Source organism: Grampus griseus, assembly GCF_964374135.1.
Source record: "Grampus griseus genome assembly, chromosome: 3".
NCBI lineage: Eukaryota > Metazoa > Chordata > Mammalia > Artiodactyla > Delphinidae > Grampus > Grampus griseus.
Genome location: NC_139019.1, coordinates 34,869,211 through 34,889,378, shown reverse-complemented (window position 1 = coordinate 34,889,378; position 20,168 = coordinate 34,869,211). Strand labels below are relative to the sequence as shown.

Sequence of the window (20,168 nt, the reverse complement as noted above, 5' to 3'; positions counted from 1 at the left end):
ATAGATGTGTTAGCCAGCTTGATTGTGGTAAAAAAAAATTCATATTGAATACACACATATATCAAAATATCACACTGTATACCCTAAATATGTACAAATTTAACTTGTCAATTATACCTCAATAGAGCTGAGGGAAAAAGCTCTTCACGAATCAACAGAAATATTAATTTTGATAATATAAATGAGAGCAGAGGCAAAATAGAGCAGCAGTAGCTTCCTTACCTCCTGAGGGAAAGCATTTGCTCCTCTTCTGAACTCAGGCAGGGAGGCCGGTCCGGAGGTGGCCATTCACTGTTATCAGAAATAAAAAGCAACAAGACACCTTGGTGCAGGGAGGAGGGTGAAGCCACCATATGATAGCTCAGGAGCTAGTGCTTATCTTGAAAGACACAATCTCTACTGAAGGAATTGGGCTTCGAGTGGGGCATGGAGGCCCTGGAATTGTGGGTAGGGTAGAGCCAGGGGAAAAGTTCTGTTTCGCCTCATGTTTTTTACCCCCAGAATGGCGTGGCCCACGTTTCATGAACTGCAGCTCCCCATCCTGTCTTGACCTCCTCACAGTTTTACTTCTCAGAGGGAGAACCTTGGTCTCCCAATCTCCCACTCATTTCTGCTGTTATAGAAGTCCCTGAAGTGTTGAAATGATTCCCCAGTTGATGAAATCTAGCACTTTGCCATAGGGCTAACACTTAGCTTCTTCTGCAAACACTTGAGTCTGCTCTTATTAGAATCTTTTTTTTCTTGAAATCAGCTCTGCTTACTGTTAACAACTTACAAAGAATTCAGATATATTAGCTTCAAACTTATTAGAAAGATACATAGTGTGGAAAAGCAAATAAATATTGTAATTCATTCCTTGTTTGTTCATTAAAGAAATCAGATAAACATGCTGATCTTAGTATTCTGATGGTGTAAGTATATATGTGGCACCAATTTTCATAATGACCCCAAAATTAAGTAATCATGTTCTCATCCAACAATTGTATAACACTCATTTTGTTCCAAAGTTAGAGGTATCAATAAAAGCACATGCTGCTCTGCTCCAGATGAGAACATTGGTTTCGTTTTCCTATTCTCCACTTCCAGGCATCTGTATCTGGACTCCATCCTAAATTACTGGGGTCTTTACCACTCACTGAGTGCCTTCCATGGCAAGTACTAAGGTGTTCCTGTCCACACTGGCCTTTGCTGTGGTGTAGGTTGTCTTCCAGACTGAACATTGGGTGATGTTCTCTGATATCAGCTGACATGTGATTAGTCCCACCTGGTTTTCAAACACTGTGACTGAAATGCCACTGTTACTGGCATTGGTGAATAATATCCATGGTCACTGCCGTTGTCTTGGGTCACAATGTCATTTAGTGTCCTACTGACACCAGAATCCTGTGGGTTCCCTAACTCATTTCCAACCAGCTTTTTGGTTTCTCTACCTTACTACACTGAGTCAATCTGCCAAGATCTTTTTTTCTGTTATTGGTATTTGACCACCTGTATTGGTGCTGTATTGGACTTGAAGCTTGACTCCTAGGCTTGCCCTCTCTCAGGATAGAAGTGTGGGAGAAAAATGTTGCCTGCTATATCAGTAAATAAAGGATGTTTTGGCCATCAAGCTGTCATCCACCGCAGCCACCCCCCAACTGTGCATCCTGAGGGGATTCAGAATAGAAAAAAAACCCAGGATACTGGCTCTAGATAGTTAAGAAGCATATCAAAAGAATGATTTCAATGAGCCCAGACTCTTGCATCTTCCCATACACAGAAAAGTGCTAAATTCATTAACTTGAGATACCTGGTTTTTCTTTAACAGTAATCTTCTGATGTTCTGACTACATGTTTTTTGTTGCAAAAACTCCTATTTGTCCTGGCTTCTCCCTTTTACCTCCTCAGAGTAATCCCTCAGAGCCATCTGACAGGCTGTCTCCCAGGCTTAAGTCCTCAGTTTGTCTACCAAATAAAACGTAATGCTCAACTGTTAGGTTGTGCATTTATTTCAGTCAACAGAAGCTAGGCACAATTACTCTCTTCTGTAAGATTTACCGTAACACCATGAGGGTTTCTGTGGTGTTCAGGAAAATGTGCTGCTCAGATATTTGACGTTGGAGAGTATATATTCACCCACAACTCTACCTGTTATGCTCAGAAATGCATCACTGTGGTTGAGTGAAGCCACACTTCCCAGGGACTGTTCCCAGTCACTGAGGAGCATGGCCAGGATATGAAGGTCAGGAAACTACCTGGAAGGAACAGCATTCATCTGATGGGTGACTTTGGCTCAAGGACTTCCTGTAGGCTTTTCCAAAACCTTCTAAGAAATGTACTGTAGTCTGCATCCTCTCTCCTTCCCTCCTTCATAGAACTCAGACCTTTATCACAGTCTGACATCTCTCCTGGCTTCCTCCCCACTTTCTCTCACAAGTGTTTTACCCAATAAATCTCTTTCATGTCTAATCCCATCTTGACATCTGTTTCTTCAAAGTCTAGAACTACAACAATTTAGAACAACTAAAAATTTCATCCTCCTGCCTTATTTCTCAGGGGTACTATATCTAAGATTGAAATCTTAGCCATATCTCTTCTAATTCCCCTCTTCCTACTTTCTAATTGACCTTTTCTTTTAGATGGGAGAATGGCTAACATTATCATTTTGTAAACACTTCAATTTTATTGCTTATTTTTGAAACTCTAAAATCTAGCTGTTAGCTTTCTTCTTACTTAGAGAAATCAAGTATTTGGAGTTTCAGAAAACAAAATCTCTAGCCAAACATATCAAACAAAAATCTCTTTTCTTCCCACAAAATGTGGCTCTTACTTTTGCTTGCATACCATGTGTTCAACAAAAGTTCATTCAGAAATTCAGTCTGTCCTTTGGTTTTAAGATGTGTTCACTCTCCTTTTGTAACAGTGCAATGAAAAAAGCTATCATTGATAATTAAGTGGTGGGAAAAAGGAATTGTGGGAAAAGAACATAAAGGAATAGAAAATAACATATCATTTAGAATTAAAAATCACTAAAGTATGATTTAATATCATTTAGCATCAAAAGACTTTTTATTCTCAGCTAGGCTCCTCCCTTTCTCATGATTTAGGACCCATGAGGAGGGACTGAGAGTTCTGGGCTGGAAATAGTTTAGTTATAGGAAGAGATTACATCTATTTTTGCAATATCACATCTATTTATTTTGGGGCATCAGCCCAGAATTTCAAAAATTCTTGTGTACCATGAACTATTACAAACCCTACATGAGAACTGGAGCAAGTCAGCTGGAGGTCAGGACTTTGACCCTGGGAGAGACGGTGAATGCTAGATGAGCCAGACTTTGACTTTATAAGAGTGGACTAAATAATATTTAGCTTGAAAATATACTGCAGAATGGTTTAAATCCCCAAGAAATAATCAACAGATATACAAAAAGTGGGGGAAGGGCTCAGTGTCATGAAAAATTAAGGCTTCTGCCTTGGACTGTGAAGTTGGAAAAGATTTGAAGCCTTTCTTTAAAAGGAATGACTGATTCCAATGATATTAAGAAGGTTTCATTTAATGGCTTATTAGTGGGCTGCAGAAAAACAGAGTCCTAGTCCTAAAACAAAATCTGCAGCTAGACCAGCAAGCAGCTTGAGCCCCAGACATACATAAGTGTCCCTGGCAGAAAATAATAAGTTGAAATTCATTTGGAAAAATATTAGCTAATGCAGTTGAAAAAAAAAACACACCACAGATATTCTGATGGGAAAATACACCTAGTGAGTAATATTTCCAAAAAAGCCCGTGAGTGTGCACACAGGATGAATTCTGCAGTCTGATACCACAATAAGAAAGACTAAATAATTTTTAGATGTGGGAGGCCTAGAAAAAGCATTAGCTTCATATGCTCTCACCCTGAGACTCTGGGTAGTAAATACAGCCAGGTGAGGTCACTCCTCGAATTCATTTACTTTGGCTTATTCCAGGTCTGAATAGACGGAAATTAATTGGCAAGCGTTCAAGAGTGAGCCATGACAAAGGTGGGGGAGGAGGTGGATGAAGAAGATAGAATGTGGAGGAGACAGAATATTACCAGGAGCTTCTCCTAAGCACCAAGAGTGAATACTATGCTGCATAAACACTTCGTCAGAGATTGATTTATGGTGGAACCATTTAAAGTGACTCATACTCTAGAATGTGGTGGTCATTAACAATGTGTAACCCGCAGTCGACCCACTCAGAAAGTAGCCTTATCAAGACAGAGCTCTGTAGGAGATACACTTATCTGCTTTTATTCATTTGGGGCACCAGAATTAATCATAATAGGTAAGGTTCTAAACATCCCCAGGCACTGTCTAATTCATTACCAGGAGGAGGTTCTTTAGACTGAGACTTTAAAGACAACACAATGATACCACACTATATATATTTTACTGACCTCAACAAAACACTAAGGATCTATATATTGCACAATATCTGTACACTACATGTATCTATCATCTATCTATGTTTCTATTATCTATCTACCAACCATATATTTTGATATCTATTTACTAAGGAATTAGAAATAACTCATAACTAGCATGATCAAGAGAATAATTTGCATCCTTGCCTGATGTAGATCCTAGTCTCTGCGTCTCATGATGTGTCCCTCCTGAGAAGGATGTGCTGGGCTCTCCGTTTCTTAATGAAAGCCTTTTGGATTAATCCTAGGAAAAGCATACTGAATATAGGCTGTGTTCTTTGGAGGTGAGCTGATAAATTTCCTTATAGCAGAGATTTTAATATGCTTTGGAGATACTGTTTTTTTTTTTTTTATGGGAATACACCTGTTAATTTTCTTTCATAAAATTAAATTAATTACACATAACTTTGTTTTTAAAATTATCCTTTTGGAAACATGTATATTCTATATATTAAAAAAGTCTCTGACATAAACTAAAATAATTAAATTCTACTAACTTTGTCATTTTTACATCCTCAAGAACCTCACAAAAAATTATGTGAATCACCTTGAAATGTCACCTCCATATCAAATAGTCAAATAGGAGCCTAGAAAGATTAAATTACTTCCTGCTTTAATACTTTGGTTTGTCTTGATAAATACCAACCTGTGCAGTTAACTGCGATGGCTCCCTTCTCAGCTGGTTGGGAAAAGAAAGGAGTCCAATAGACCCTCCTTAGAGCTACTCTCCTCTTCAGGTTCTGATTCCTGTCCTCACCCCTTTTCCTCTCCAACTTTCCCTTCAAACCCTCTTGCTCTGATCTGATTTCCCCAGCTTCCGTACTATCACTAATCTAAAAAAACTAACATTCATTTAATGGTTAATATGAATATAGCCTAATTTCTAATCAATCTACATAAAAATATCCTTGGCTCTTCAATAAAAAACTTGCTGTTGGTTCATTGTTTATTGTAACCTATGCCAAAGAGGCCTGAAAGTCAACTACTAAAAGGTACTTTGTTTAATCTGCTAAGTGTTTTAGAAATTGGTTAATTAGGGGACAAAACATATTTAAATGAGAAGGAATGGAGGGATCTACCTACCAGCCAGTGAGCTGAAGCTCGGTAGTCTTTCTGCTGGGCAAGGCTGCATGACTTGTTTAGTATTTGAAGATAGGCTGGCATGCTTAAGGTATCAAGGATACCTCTGATGACAGCACAGGGAAGGTGATCCAAAGAACTGTTAAGGAAGTCAAGAGATCACCCCAGAGGACGAGGGGAAGATGGCAGAAGAGTAAGACCTGGAGATCACCTTCCTCCCTACAGATACACCAGAAATACATCTACACGTGGAACAACTCCTACAGAACACCTACTGAACGCTGGCAGAAGACCTCAGACCTCCCAAAAGGCAAGAAAGTCCCCACGTACCTGGGTAGGGCAAAAGAAAAAGGAATAAACAGAGACAAAAGGATAGGGACGGGACCTGCACCAGTTGGAGGGAGCTGTGAAGGAGGAAAGGTTTCCACACACTAGAAGCCCCTTTGCGGACGGAGGCTGCGGGTGGTGGAGGGGTGAAGCTTCGGAGCCACGGAGGAGAGCGCAGCAACAGGGGTGTGGAGGGCAAAGTGGGGAGATTCCCGCACAGAGGATCGGTGCCGACTGGCACTCACCAGCCCGAGAGGCTTGTCTTCTCAACCGCCGGGGCGGGCGAGGCTGGGAGCTGAGGCTCGGGCTTTGGTCGGAGCGCAGGGAGAGGACTGGGGTTGGTGGCGTGAACACAGCCTGCAGGGGGTTAGTGCACCATGGCTAGCCAGGAGGGAGTCCGGGGAAAAGTCTGGACCTGCCAAACAGGCAAGAGACTTATTCTTCCCTCTTTGTTTCCTGGTTCGCGAGGAGAGGGGGTTAAGAGCGCTACTTAAAGGAGCTCCAGACACAGGCGCGAGCCGCGGCTAAAAGCACACACCCCAGAGACGGGCATGAGACGCTAAGGCTGCTGCTGCCGCCACCAAGAAGCCTGTGTGCGAGCACAGGTCACTATCCACACCCCCCTTCCGGGGAGCCTGTGCAGCCCACCACTGCCAGGTTTCCGGGATCCAGGGACAACTTTCCCGGGAGAATGCACGGCACACCTCAGGCTGGTGCAACGTCATGCCAGCCTCTGCCACCGCAGGCTCGCCCCGCACTCCGTACCCTCCCTCCCCGCAGCCTGAGTGAGCCAGAGCCCCCGAAGCAGCTGCTACCTTTAACCCCGTCCTGTCTGAGCAAAGAACAGACGCCCTCCGGCGACCTACACGCAGAGGCGGTGCCAAATCCAAAGCTGAGCCCCACAGCGGTAGAAACAAAGAAGAGAAAGGGAAATCTCTCCCAGCAGCCTCAGAAGCAGCGGATTAAAGCTCCACAATCAACTTGATGTCCCCTGAATCTGTGGAATACATGAATAGACAACGAATCATCCCAAATTGAGGAGATGGGACTTTGAGAGCAAGATTTATTATTTTTTCCCCTTTTCCTCTTTTTGTGAGTGTGTATGTGTATGCTTCTGTGTGAGATTTTGTCTGTAGAGCTTTGCTTCCACCATTTGTCCTAGGGTTCTTTCGTGCGTTTTTGTTTTTCTCATTAAAACAAATTTTATTCTTAATAATTATTTTTTATTTTAATAACTTTATTTTATTTTATCTTCCTTCTTTCCTTCCTTCCTCCCTCCCTCCCTCCTTTCTTTCTTCCTTCCTTTCTTCCTTTCTTTCTTTCTCTCTCTCTCTCTTTCTTTCTTTCTACTTTTTCTCCCTTTTATTTTGAGCCGTGTGGATGAAAGGCTCTTGGTGCTGCAGCCAGGAGTCAGTGCTGTGCCTCTGAGGTGGGAGAGCCAACTTCAGGACATTGGTCCACAAGAGACCTCCCAGCTCCACATAATATCAAACGGCGAAAAACTCCCAGAGATCTCCATCTCAACACCAACACCCAGCTTCACTCAACGACCAGCAAGCTACAGTGCTGGACACCCTATGCCAAACCACTAACAAGAAAGGAACACAATACAACCCATTAACAGAGAGGCTGCCTAAAATCATAATAAGTCCACAGACACCCCAAAACACACCACCAGACGTGGACATTCCCACTAGAAAGACAAAATTCAGCCTCATCCACCAGAACACAGGCACTAGTCCCCTCCACCAGGAAGCCTACACAACCCACTGAACCAACTTTAGCCACTGGGGAAAGACACCAAAAAAAACGGGAACTATGAACCTGCAGCCTGCAAAAAGGAGACACCAAACACAGTAAGTTAAGCAAAATGAGAAGACAGAAAAGCACACAGCAGATGAAGGAGAGACATAAAAACCCACCAGATCTAACAAATGAAGAGGAAATAGGCAGTCTACCTGAAAAAGAATTCAGAATAATGATAGTAAAGATGATCCAAAATCTTGGAAATAGAATAGACAAAATGCAAGAAACATTTAACAAGAACCTAGAAGAACTAAAGATGAAACAAGCAACAATGAACAACACAATAAATGAAATTAAGAATACTCTAGATGGGATCAAGAGCAGAATAACTGAGGCAGAAGAACGGATAAGTGACCTGGAAGGTAAAATAGTGGAAATAACTACTGCAGAGCAGAATAAAGAAAAAAGAATGAAAAGAACTGAGGACAGTCTCAGAGACCTCTGGGACAACATTAAATGCACCAACATCTGAATTATAGGGGTTCCAGAAGAAGAGAAAAAGAAAGGGACAGAGAAAATATTTGAAGAGATTATAGTTGAAAACTTCCCCAATATCGGAAAGGAAATAGTTAATCAAGTACAGGAAGCACAGAGTCCCATACAGGATAAATCCAAGGAGAAACAGGCCAAGACACATATTAATCAAACTGTCAAAAATTAAATACAAAGAAAACATATTAAAAGCAGCAAGGGAAAAACAACAAATAACACACAAGGGCATCCCCATAACGTTAACAGCTGATCTTTCAGCAGAAATTCTGCAAGCCAGAAGGAAGTGGCAGGACATATTTAAAGTGATGAAGGAGAATAACCTGCAACCAAGATTACTCTACCCAGGAAGGATCTCATTCAGATTTGACGGAGAAATTAAAACCTTTACAGACAAGCAAAAGCTGACAGCACCACCAAACCAGCTCTACAACAAATGCTAAAGGAACTTCTCTAGGCAAGAAAAACAAGAGAAGGAAAAGACCTACAATAACGAACCCAAAACAATTAAGAAAATGGTAATAGGAACATACATATTCATAATTACCTTAAATGTAAATGGACTAAATGCTCCCACCAAAAGACACAGATTGGCTGAATGGATACAAAAACAAGAACCATATATATGCTGTCTGCAAGAGACCCACTTCAGACCTAGAGACACATACAGACTGAAAGTGAGGGGATGGAAAAAGATATTCCATGCAAATGGAAACCAAAAGAAAGCTGGAGTAGCAATTCTCATATCAGACAAAATACACTTTAAAATAAAGACTATTAGAAGAGACAAAGAAGGACACTACATAATGATGAAGGGATCGATCCAAGAAGAAGATATAAGAATTGTAAATATTTATGCACCCAACATAGAGCACCTCAATAAATAAGGCAAATACTAACAGCGATAAAAGGGGAAATCGACAGTAACACATTCATAGTAGGGGACTTTTAACACACCACTTTCACCAATGGACAGATCATCCAAAATGAAAATAAATAAGGAAACATAAGCTTTAAATGATACATTAAACAAGATGGACTTAATAGATATTTATAGGACATTCCATCCAAAAACAGCAGAATACACATTTTTCTCAAGTGCTCATGGAACATTCTCCATGATAGATCAAATCTTGGGTCACAAATCTAGCCTTCGTAAATTTAAGAAAACTGAAATTGTATCAAGTATCTTTTCTGACCACAACGCTGTGAGACTAGATATCAATTACAGGAAAAGATCTGTAAAAAATACAAACACGTGGAGGCTAAACAATACACTACTTAATAACGAAGTGATCACTGAAGAAATCAAAGAGGAAATCAAAAAATACCTAGAAACAAATGACAATGGAGACACGATGACCCAAAACCTATGGGATGCATCAAAAGCAGTTCTAAGAGGGAAGTTTATACCAATACAATCCTACCTTAAGAAACAGGAAACATCTCGAATAAACAACCTAACCTTGCACCTAAAGCAATTAGAGAAAGAAGAAGAAGAAAACCCCAAAGTTAGCAGAAGGAAAGATATCATAAAAATCAGATCAGGAATAAATGAAAAAGAAATGAAGGAAACGATAGCAAAGATCAGTAAAACTAAAATCTGGTTCTTTGAGAAGATAAACAAAATGGATAAGCCATTAGCCAAACTCATCAAGAAAAAAAGGGAGAAGACTCAAATCAATAGAGTTAGAAATGAAAACGGAGAAGTAACAACTGACACTGCAGAAATACAAAGGATCATGAGAGATTACTACAAGCAACTCTATGCCAATAAAATGGACAACCTGGAAGAAATGGACAAATTCTTAGAAATGCAAAACCCGCCAAGACAGAATCAGGAAGAAATAGAAAATATGAACAGACCAATCACAAGCACTGAAATTGAAACTGTGATTAAAAATCTACCAACAGGGCTTCCCTGGTGGTACAGTGGTTGAGAGTCCGCCTGCTGATGCAGGGGACGAGGGTTCGTGCCCCAGTCGGGAAGATCCCACATGCCGTGGAGCGGCTGGGCCCGTGAGCCATGGCCACTGAGCCTGTGTGCCCGGAGCCTGTGCTCCGCAGCGGGAGAGGCCACAAAAGTGAGAGGCCTGTGTACCGCAAAAAAAAAAAAAAAAAATCTTCCAACGATCAAAAGCCCAGGACCAGATGGCTTCTCAGGCGAATTCTATCAAACATTTAGAGAAGAGCTAACACCTATCCTTCTCAAACTCTTCCAAAATATAGCAGAGGGAGGAACACTCCCAAACTCATTCTATGAGGCCAATATCACCCTGATACCGAAACCAGACAAGGATGTCACAAAGAAAGAAAACTACAGGCCAATATCACTGATGAACATAGATGCAAAAATCCTCAACAAAATACTAGCAAACAGAATCCAACAGCACATTAAAAGGATCATACACCATGATCAAGTGGGGTTTATTCTGGGAATGCCAGGAATCTTCAATATATGCAAATCAATCAATGTGATATACCATATTAACAAATTGAAGGAGAAAAACCATATGATCATCTCAATAGATGCAGAGAAAGCTTCTGACAAAATTCAATACGCATTTATGATAAAAACCCTGCAGAAAGTAGGCATAGAGGGAACTTTCCTCAACATAATAAAGGCCACATATGACAAACCCACAGCCAACATCGTCCTCAATGGTGAAAAACTGAAACCATTTCCACTAAGATCAGGAACGAGACAAGTTTGCCCACTCTCACCACTCTTATTCAACAGAGTTTTGGAAGTTTTAGCTAAAGCAATCAGAGAAGAAAAGGAAATAAAAGGAATCCAAATCATAAAAGAAGAAGTAAAGCTGTCACTGTCTGCAGATGACATGATACTATACATAGAGAATCCTAAAGATGCTACCAGAAAACTACTAAAGCTAATCAATGCATTTGGTATAGTAAAAGGATACAAAATTAATGCACAGAAATCTCTGGCATTCCTAAACACTAATTATGAAAAATCTGAGAGTGAAATCAAGAAAACACTCCCATTTACCACTGCAACAAAAAGAATAAAATATTCTTAATAAAATATTATCTAGGAATAAACCTACCAAAGGAGACAAAAGACCTGTATGCAGAAAATTATAAGACACTAATGAAAGAAATTAAAGATGATACAAATAGATGGAGAGATATAGCATATTCTTAGATTGGAAGAATCAACATTGTGAAAATGACTCTACTACCCAAAGCAATCTATAGATTCAATGCAATCCCTATCAAACTACCACTGGCATTTTTCACAGAAGTAGAACAAAAAATTTTGCAATTTGTATGGAAACACAAAAGACCCCGAATAGCCAAAGCAATCTTTAGAACGAAAAAAGGAGCTGGAGGAATCAGGATCTCTGACTTCAGACTATACTACAAAGCTACAGTAATCAAGATAGTATGGTACTGGCACAAAAACAGAAATATACATCAATGGAACAGGATAGAAAGCCCAGAGATAAACCCACGCACATATGATCACCTTATCTTTGATAGAGGCAGGAATGTACAGTGGAGAAAGGACAGCCTCTTCAATAAGTGCTGCTGGGAAAACGGGACAGGTACATGTAAAAATATGAGATTAGATCACTCCCTAACACCATACAGAAAAAATAAGCTCAAAATGGATTAAAGACCTAAATGTAAGGCCAGACACTATAAAACTCTTACAGGAAAACATAGGCAGAACACTCTATGACATAAATCACAGCAAGATCCTTTTTGACCCACCTCCTAGAGAAATGGAAATAAAAACAAAAATAAACAAATGGGACCTAATGAAACTTCAAGGCTTTTGCACAGCAAAGGAAACCATAAACAAGACGAAAAGACAACCCTCAGAATGGGAGAAAATATTTGCAAATGAAGCAACTGACAAAGGATTAATCTCCAAAATGTATAAGCAGCTCATGCAGCTCAATATCAAAAAACAAACAACCCAATCCAAAAATGGGCAGAAGACCTAAATAGACATTTCTCCAAAGAAGATATACAGACTGCCAACAAACACATGAAAGAATGCTCAACATCATTAATCATTAGAGAAATGCAAATCAAAACTACAATGAGACATCATCTCACACCAGTCAGAATGGCCATCATCAAAAAATCCAGAAACAATAAATGCTGGAGAGGGTATGGAGAAAAGGGAACACTCTTGCACTGCTGGTGGGAATGTGAATTGGTACAGCCACTATGGAGAACAGTATGGAGGTTCCTTAAAAAACTACAAATAGAACTATCGACCCAGCAATCCCACTACTGGGCATATACCCTGAGAAAACCATAATTCAAAAAGAGTCATGTACCAAAATGTTCATTGCAGCTCTATTTACAATAGCCCGGAGATGGAAACAACCTAAGTGCCCATCATTGGATGAATGGATAAAGAAGATGTGGCACATATATACAATGGAATATTACTCAGCTATGAAAAGAAACGAAATTGAGCTATTTGTAATGAGGTGGATGAACCCAGCGTCTGTCATACAGAGTGAAGTAAGTCAGAAAGAGAAGGACAAATAACATATGCTAACACATATATATGGAATTTAAGAAAAAAAAATGTCATGAAGAACCTAGGGGTAAGACAGGAATAAAGACACAGACCTACTAGAGAATGGACTTGAGGATATGGGGAGGGGGAAGGATAAGCTGTGACAAAGCAAGAGAGTGGCATGGACATATATACACTACCAAACGTAAAATAGATAGCTAGTGGGAAGCAGCTGCATAGCATAGGGAGATCAGCTTGGTGCTTTGTGACCACCTAGAGGGGTGGGATAGGGAGGGTGGGAGGGAGGGAGACGCAAGAGGGAAGAGATATGGGAACATATGTATATGTATAACTGATTTACTTTGTTATAAAGCAGAAACTAACACACCATTGTAAAGCAGTTATACTCCAATAAAGATGTAAAACAAAACAAAAAAATATCACCCCAGAATGTGGCTGGTAGAAGGTTCTAAAAGAGGCTTCTTTGGTGGAATGGCAATATTGCTTTATCATCAGCTAATTTGCTGATGTTGGTCTTATAGTGCCTTGTTTCTCAAGTGAATTTTTGAAGTTATTTTTCTTACTTCAACCTATTCCTAAAATGTTGTATTGTTTGGTCCACCAAGCCGTTTCATTCTGGTGTGCCCTCAAAGGTATGATGAGCCCAAGACCCAGAAAATACTGACATTCTACACCTTATGATTCTTCTGTATTCAGAGACGGTCATCATACTGTGATTATAAAATGAAGCACGAGTCTGTATTGTTATTTGAAGATGAAAACGTGAGTTCTCCTGATCCTATAAGTGAAAGGAGTTTATCCATGTGATTGTGCACCAGGCCTACTGCCACAGCCCCGTGTTTGTAATGTTAATGAACACTTTGAGCTTCCATAATCCAACCTTAAACATCCAAGTTATGAGAGAACAGACGTTTCCATGTAAGGGCTATGTGATTTAAATAATACACTTACTATTTTTATTAGTGATAGCATTTCCTTCTATCTGAAGGGTTAAGGATGAGAGGTTGCTAGCATTTGGTGGTATTGTTGTTCTTTCCCTTTGACACTTGTGAAAAGAGATGGAATACACAATATAAATGGTTGGTGATGAGATTTTTGAATCCTGTATCAATATTGTCATCTCTTCTCCAATAAGATTAAAATTGAAGTAGGTGGTACAGTGTGATGGATGTAGAGTAGTTTAATAAAGTGTAGAATTATCTCTTATTGGGGGTACTTAGGATAATTTCCTTTTCCATCTGAATGCCTGTTTAAATTGCCTTTTATACCTAAAATTTTCTTACTAATCTATAGTCATCTTAGCATTTTCAAACCAACAAACATACTCCTGAACTCTTTAATTCAGTGCTACATCTCAGGTTGGGTTTCTGAATCTGTAGCTATGGAAAGCTATGATACATTAATAAAACTACAGCAGTTTGAAAAGAAAAATACCTTTCCAACTTTTTCCAAGACAAAGCAGTACAATTTCATAACTGCAAGGGACCCTCGAAGTATTGAATCCAACATCTTCATTTTAATAGAAGGAATAAGACCCATGGAAATAGAAACATTTGTTTGTCACACAACTTGCTGGCCCTAAAACCTGTGTTTCTTTGTTCTGGGTGCAAAGTTGGTCTCCCCGTGACGTGGTTCTGGCCTGTGAAAGAATACTCTCATATCACATATCACTGCCAGGTGTACTGATAGCTAAGGAAGGAGCCTCTGCAGAGGCAGAACAGCTTAGTGGGTAAAGTTTGAGTACTAGACTGAGAGGATTCTGGCTTGCAAACCTGGCTCTACTGGCTGTTATTTTAGGCAAGTTACTTAACTTCTCTGACCTCAGTTTCCTTATAAAATGGAGTTTATAATCTTGCTAAATCTACAGGTCATTGTAAAGGTCAAACGAGGCTCTAACACATATTATGAACTCAATATGCTTCGGAATAAATATCCTAACTCTGGTTTTGACAACCATGAGTGGAATTCAGTAATTTTAACATTGAGAGCTTTATCTCTTTATCTTCAGACCACAGAGTTCAATAAGCAGAGGGTAAGAAAGATCCAAATCAATTATGACTAACAGACTGGTCTCAGTATTTTGATTTGCCAAACCCAGCTAGCCTGTATAAATTGGAAACCTGAGTCTTTTCCCAGAGATTCAGATCATTTTCACCACAACAATTCCAGGCAGCAGAGCATCTATCTCAACTTGTGACATATCCAGGGATAGAGACTTGAGAGCCCTCTAGTGAGTCCATTTTGGGGGATTTAACCCCCATCTTCTCAGTTTACCTCCCTAAGAGAACAGCAAGAAGAGAAGAAAGTCATATTTGAACTTACTGAATGTTCGTAGTAATATGTAAATGATATCTTAAGTGTGTGATTTGGGTTTCCCCACATTTGAGTGTGAGTAGTTTATTTAGGAAGTGATCTCAGAGGGCATCAGTAGGGGAGCAGAAAACAGGACATAAAAGTGAAGAAGAAGCGTTATCACGCAGGCTATTGCTGTGAACAACTGGGGCTCAACCTCTGTGGAATTAGATGTAAAACACACCAAGATTTATTGTACCTGAAATGTGAAGAAGCTAGGATATTTACCCTTCAATTTCAGGCATCCCTGATTGAGAGCTGTTCCTGGGTGATTTAATTCCCTGACACTTCCAGCCTGTGCTATACATGGGCTGAGAGAAAGCCATGTGGCAGGATATTGCAGTAGAATGCTGCGGCATAAACTTGATGAATGAGTGAGTATGAACAGAATCTGGGTGATGTCGCTGTAGTATGTCTTATGATAAAACCAATAACCACTGGGAAGCATCTGGCCACAGAATGTGATTCTTGAAACTGAAGAATCCGATATATTTATCTAATGAAGTGTCTTTGAAGAAATAAAAATAGATCATATTACATCCTTAGAAAAAGCAGGGGAAGGTGGACAAGAGGTGTCCTTTTGCACCTGAGGATGCATATACCTAAGCCCACATCCTTTTGATCCCATCTTCATTCCTCATTTCACTAATACTTTTTGGAAATACGGCTTATTAGAAATCATTCTGCAGTCATGCTCATAGATTATGTATTTTGCACCTCTTTCCTTCCCATATATCATTATAACAAATTTTGTCATGCTATTACAAACCTTTTGTTAATTAGCATTTGGGTGATATTTTTGGGGGGACCCATGTACTATGAAATTGTTATATGGGGAGGGGAGCATGAATTTATAGATTAGGTATCATGCTTAATACTTTGGGATAATTTCCTAAGTAATAATAATAATAAAGAATAATAATGATTAAAAAAAAGAAAACATTCTAAAACACAACAATGGGCCATTATCTCTGCAGTTCCCATTTTCCACTCGGCACATAGTGACAAGATGTTTCTCAAGTTGGTGGAAACATCAACAGCCCAAGACTTGGCTCTTCATTAAGCATTGTATTCTGCAAAAATTCAGTTGATTACTAATTATAAATAGACAGAAGGATAATATAGATAATACTGAAAGAATAACAATATAAGGAAAGTTAGCATGAGTCTAACTCAAAATTCAGAACAAGTTCAAGCTGTTGCTCTGGCATATGTCTTCATTTGGGACCAGAGTGAAGGGTGGGAAATTTCAAAATTATCCAACATGTTTTCTTTTTGTACTTGGAAAGATGTCTAGGGTTTTTCTATTCTTTTTCAATTTATGAAATGAGCCCAATTACTTGTGTTCCCGGGATGCATTCACACAACTAAGAATCAAAGCACCATCTTGGGGCCTTCTTTTTCTCTACCCAGGCTCACTAACCTGCTATTTAGGAAAGACACTGATAGCATATATTAAATTTACTTGCATGTCATGACTTGCTCTAACAGCAATGCGATGTTATCTTTATCTTTTTCAGTGAAAGTTAAAAAAAAAACGCTGCTAATGAAGTCTTATCAATAATTTTGATGAGACAGAGTACCCATAACCTACTCTGCAGAGGCAGCCTTCGGATAAGAGCTGTACATTAGGACGGCAGCTAAATGATTGTTGTAGGATCCACAGCTATAGAGGTAAGTTAATTTATATTTTGGTATGCCCTGTGATGTAGTAAAAATGGTAAACCCAAACTATTTAAAATTATGTCTAAGAAGGCAGAACATTTGCCCCCATTGGGCATTAGGTGGAAAATCGGGCATCATGTTGAGTTCACTCAACACTATGCTTTGGTTGATTGTTTACAGATCAACCACCAGCAAAGCGGAATAGGGACATTGGATTTTGGGGGGTTGCTTTTAATGACTGCAATTAGTTAATGGATTGTTAGTGGACCGGCAATTAAATATCAGATTAATGACTAAACAATCAACTGGGAAATGGTTACATCATTTATTTTAATTTTTTAAAATGGAAGCATTATAAAACAAGTTGGCAAACTATGGCCCATGGACCAAATCCAACCCACCATTGTTTTTCTAAGGTAAGTTTTATTGAAACTCTAGCCATTCTCCTTTACATATTGTTTAGGGCTGTTGTTGCACTACTGTAACAGAATTGAGCAGTTGTGACAGAGACCAATGCCCCCCAAAGCCTAAAATACTTACTATTTGAGAAAAAGTTTACTCACCTCTGCTACAGAGATGTGACAATTATTTTGTACAACATATGCTTGTAGACTGCTACCTAAAGAGACCAAGGATGTGGGTTTCATTGCTATGTGCACATGTTAATATTACCTTATCATGCTGACTCTAATTTGCCCTCTCTCTACTCAGCTCACGGCAGAGGGAGGACACTATTTCTCTTAAAACAAACAGACAAACAGTCAAATAGCAAAAGGTCTTCTGATGAATTCCAGTCCCTACTGATGTACGTCAGGGAATATTAACTTTGTTCTGTCATGAACAGTCTTCCATTCTATGTTGAGCAAATTGTTACTCTAATATACTGGTTCTCAAACTCCAGTGTATATCAGAATTATCCAGAGAGCTTTTTAGAATGAAGATTGCTGGGCTTAATCCCTCCTTTCCTCCTAGTTGCTGATGCGGTGGATCTAGGGTGGGTCTTAAGAATCTGCATTTCTAAAAAGTTTCCCAAGTGATGCTGCTGCTGCTGGTCTAGAGATCACTTTAAGATCCACTGCTGGAATACACTGAGGCTGATTAATTTCTGTCCCTCTCCTGTATAGGCACTTTTGCCTTAAAGCTGAAACAACCGTAACCCACTCATGGTTTAGTACAGAATGGTAATCAACAAAGAACAAGCAACAATCTCCTTAAAGGTGACTATTTCACACTACGGCAGTACACCAATTAAAGCAAAAAGAAAGAACAAGAACAGGTGAGACTAACCAGTCTTAGTTACCAAGGTACTATAAGGGAGCAGAGACAGATAATGTAGAAAGTTTTCATTCTGTGGGAGTGTAGCAAGTGACAGCAGAAGGTAGGAGTGTTTGTGAGGATAGGAGGGAAGAGATGAGACATTATAAGGTGTTAAGATGTCAAAATGTTCTCAGCATTTTTAAGTACATGATTCATTAGGTAGTGAATCATAGAATTCACATTGTGAGAGATCATCTAATACGATCTTTCCCCCCACATACGAATTTAAGATGTATGTGTGTGGATTTACATAAATATTTATTCCATAAAACTTTAATGTTAAAACTGCTCACTTGGCCTCATATTCATAAATTCACAAGATCCTCTTATGGTCAAAGATTTCTTTTGCAACTGGAAAAACAAGAAACAAATTACATTAAGCACCTAATATTATATAACAAACCACTAATACGACAAAGAAAAATGCTAAGTCCCCTTGATTCTTGGTGAATAAGGCAGACATTAATGGAAATAAGTAAGCAATAGATGTTTATTTTTCTTGGATACTTTGTAATTTAAGTTGCTTTGCTTTTCTTGAGGAAAAAAAAAGTAGGGGGAGAAATTTAATCTCAAAAGATTAAATTTGAACGGGGCAGTGGTGAACAAATATAATCCATACCCTACCCTCTCAAGAATCATCAGTAAACACGATTGAAGTGTTCTTCCTATAAGAAAAAGTTCTAGAAAGTTAGAACTGGGAAAATTTAAACCTGATGTTTCTCATTTCCTTCCAACTTCTCCTGTGTCTGTTGCAACACTTGACTTTTCCTCTGCATCTGTGCCGGTGGGTTTCTGGATTGCTGGCACTGTGGTCTCTCTGGCTATTGCTCCTGAGAAGAAGAGGCTCAAGCTGGGCATGTCTGAGCTCCCCCTGCCCTTTCCTCTAGCCCCTTCATGCTCTCTCTCTGCACTTCCTGCTGTCAAAGTTATCATTGTCTCCAGTCGCACAAGCCCAGAAGCTCAGAGAGAACCCTGCCGACTCCTGCTTCCCTCTCAAATCTAGCCTGTTCCCAGTCTTCTCCATTCCTCTTTTATAATGTCTTTCACACCTGTCCCCTTGTCCCCTTGTCTCTCTCCTTCTCTCCCTCACTTCCACTTCCACCTACCCACTCTAAACCCTCCTCAGGGCAGAGTGGTTAAGAGCATGGGTTTCAAGCTAGGGCACCTAGACTTTGCTGCCAGCCCCCATGCCTCGGAGCTGGCGACTTCTGATGTTAAAGTGTCTGAGCCTCAGTGCCATCATTTTATTTTAAAAGTGGGCATAATAATATTTGCTCATTCAGTTGTTATAAGGATAAAATAACATGCAATGCATAGCATGGTGTCTGGCACACAGTAAGTGTCCCCAAATAGAGTGACTATAAAAGTTATCATTCAGGAGGTGAACTTACTGTGTAGCTTCAATTTTCTTTGGCACCTTATATACAAGTACTTACTTTCTTATCTAATCTTGTATTCCAAATTTTCTTTTATTTTCTTATATAAAATTTTTATTGCCTTTTATGTAGGATTCATCTTCCACCCTGGAGGAGAGGACCCTGTAGAGAGAGAAAAACAAGAATTCACTGTGTAGGGATAGTGGTGAAAATGTCTGCCTTTGTGCAAATGTCAGAAAAATCAAAGAAGGCTCTCCCCTCCTTCTCCCAGCAGTATTCATATATTATGTTTAAGTTTTTAGGGTGCTTTCATATTTGCCATTTCTCTTGAACTCTACAGTTATGGATCACATTGTGTCACTCCCAAATTCTTATGTTGAAGTCCTAAACCCCAGTACCCCAGAATGTGATCTTATTTGGAAAAAGTCGTTGCAGATATAATTAGATTTTGATGAGGTTATACTGGAGTAGCTCCTATTCCAGTATGACTGGTGTCATCATGAGTGGGGAAATTTTGGTCCCAGATGCACACACAGGGAGAACATCATGTGAAAATGAAGGCAGAAGTCAAGGAACACCAAAGATAGCCAGCAAATCACCAGATGTTAGGAGAGAGGCATGGAGGAGATTCTCCTTTGCACTGTCAGACAGAGCATGGCCCTATTGACACCTTAATATCAGACTTCTAGCCTGCAGAATTATGAGATGATAAATTCCTATTGTTTAAGCCATGCAGTTTGTGGTAGTTTGTTATGGCAGCTAGCAAACTAATATGCTTACAAAGATGCTATGAGACAGAGAAGG

At 39.5% G+C, this 20,168-nt stretch overlaps 1 long non-coding RNA gene across 1 annotated transcript; it reads right to left on the bottom strand.

Moving 5' to 3' along the window:
* Positions 1-222: 222 nt before the first annotated feature.
* Positions 223-19,465, bottom strand: LOC309820589. Its single transcript, XR_014296528.1, has 3 exons — positions 19,425-19,465; positions 18,282-18,339; positions 223-291 (listed from the first exon to the last, which is right to left on the bottom strand). It is a non-coding gene; the product is annotated as an uncharacterized lncRNA (long non-coding RNA).
* Between the last annotated feature and the right edge of the window lie 703 nt (positions 19,466-20,168).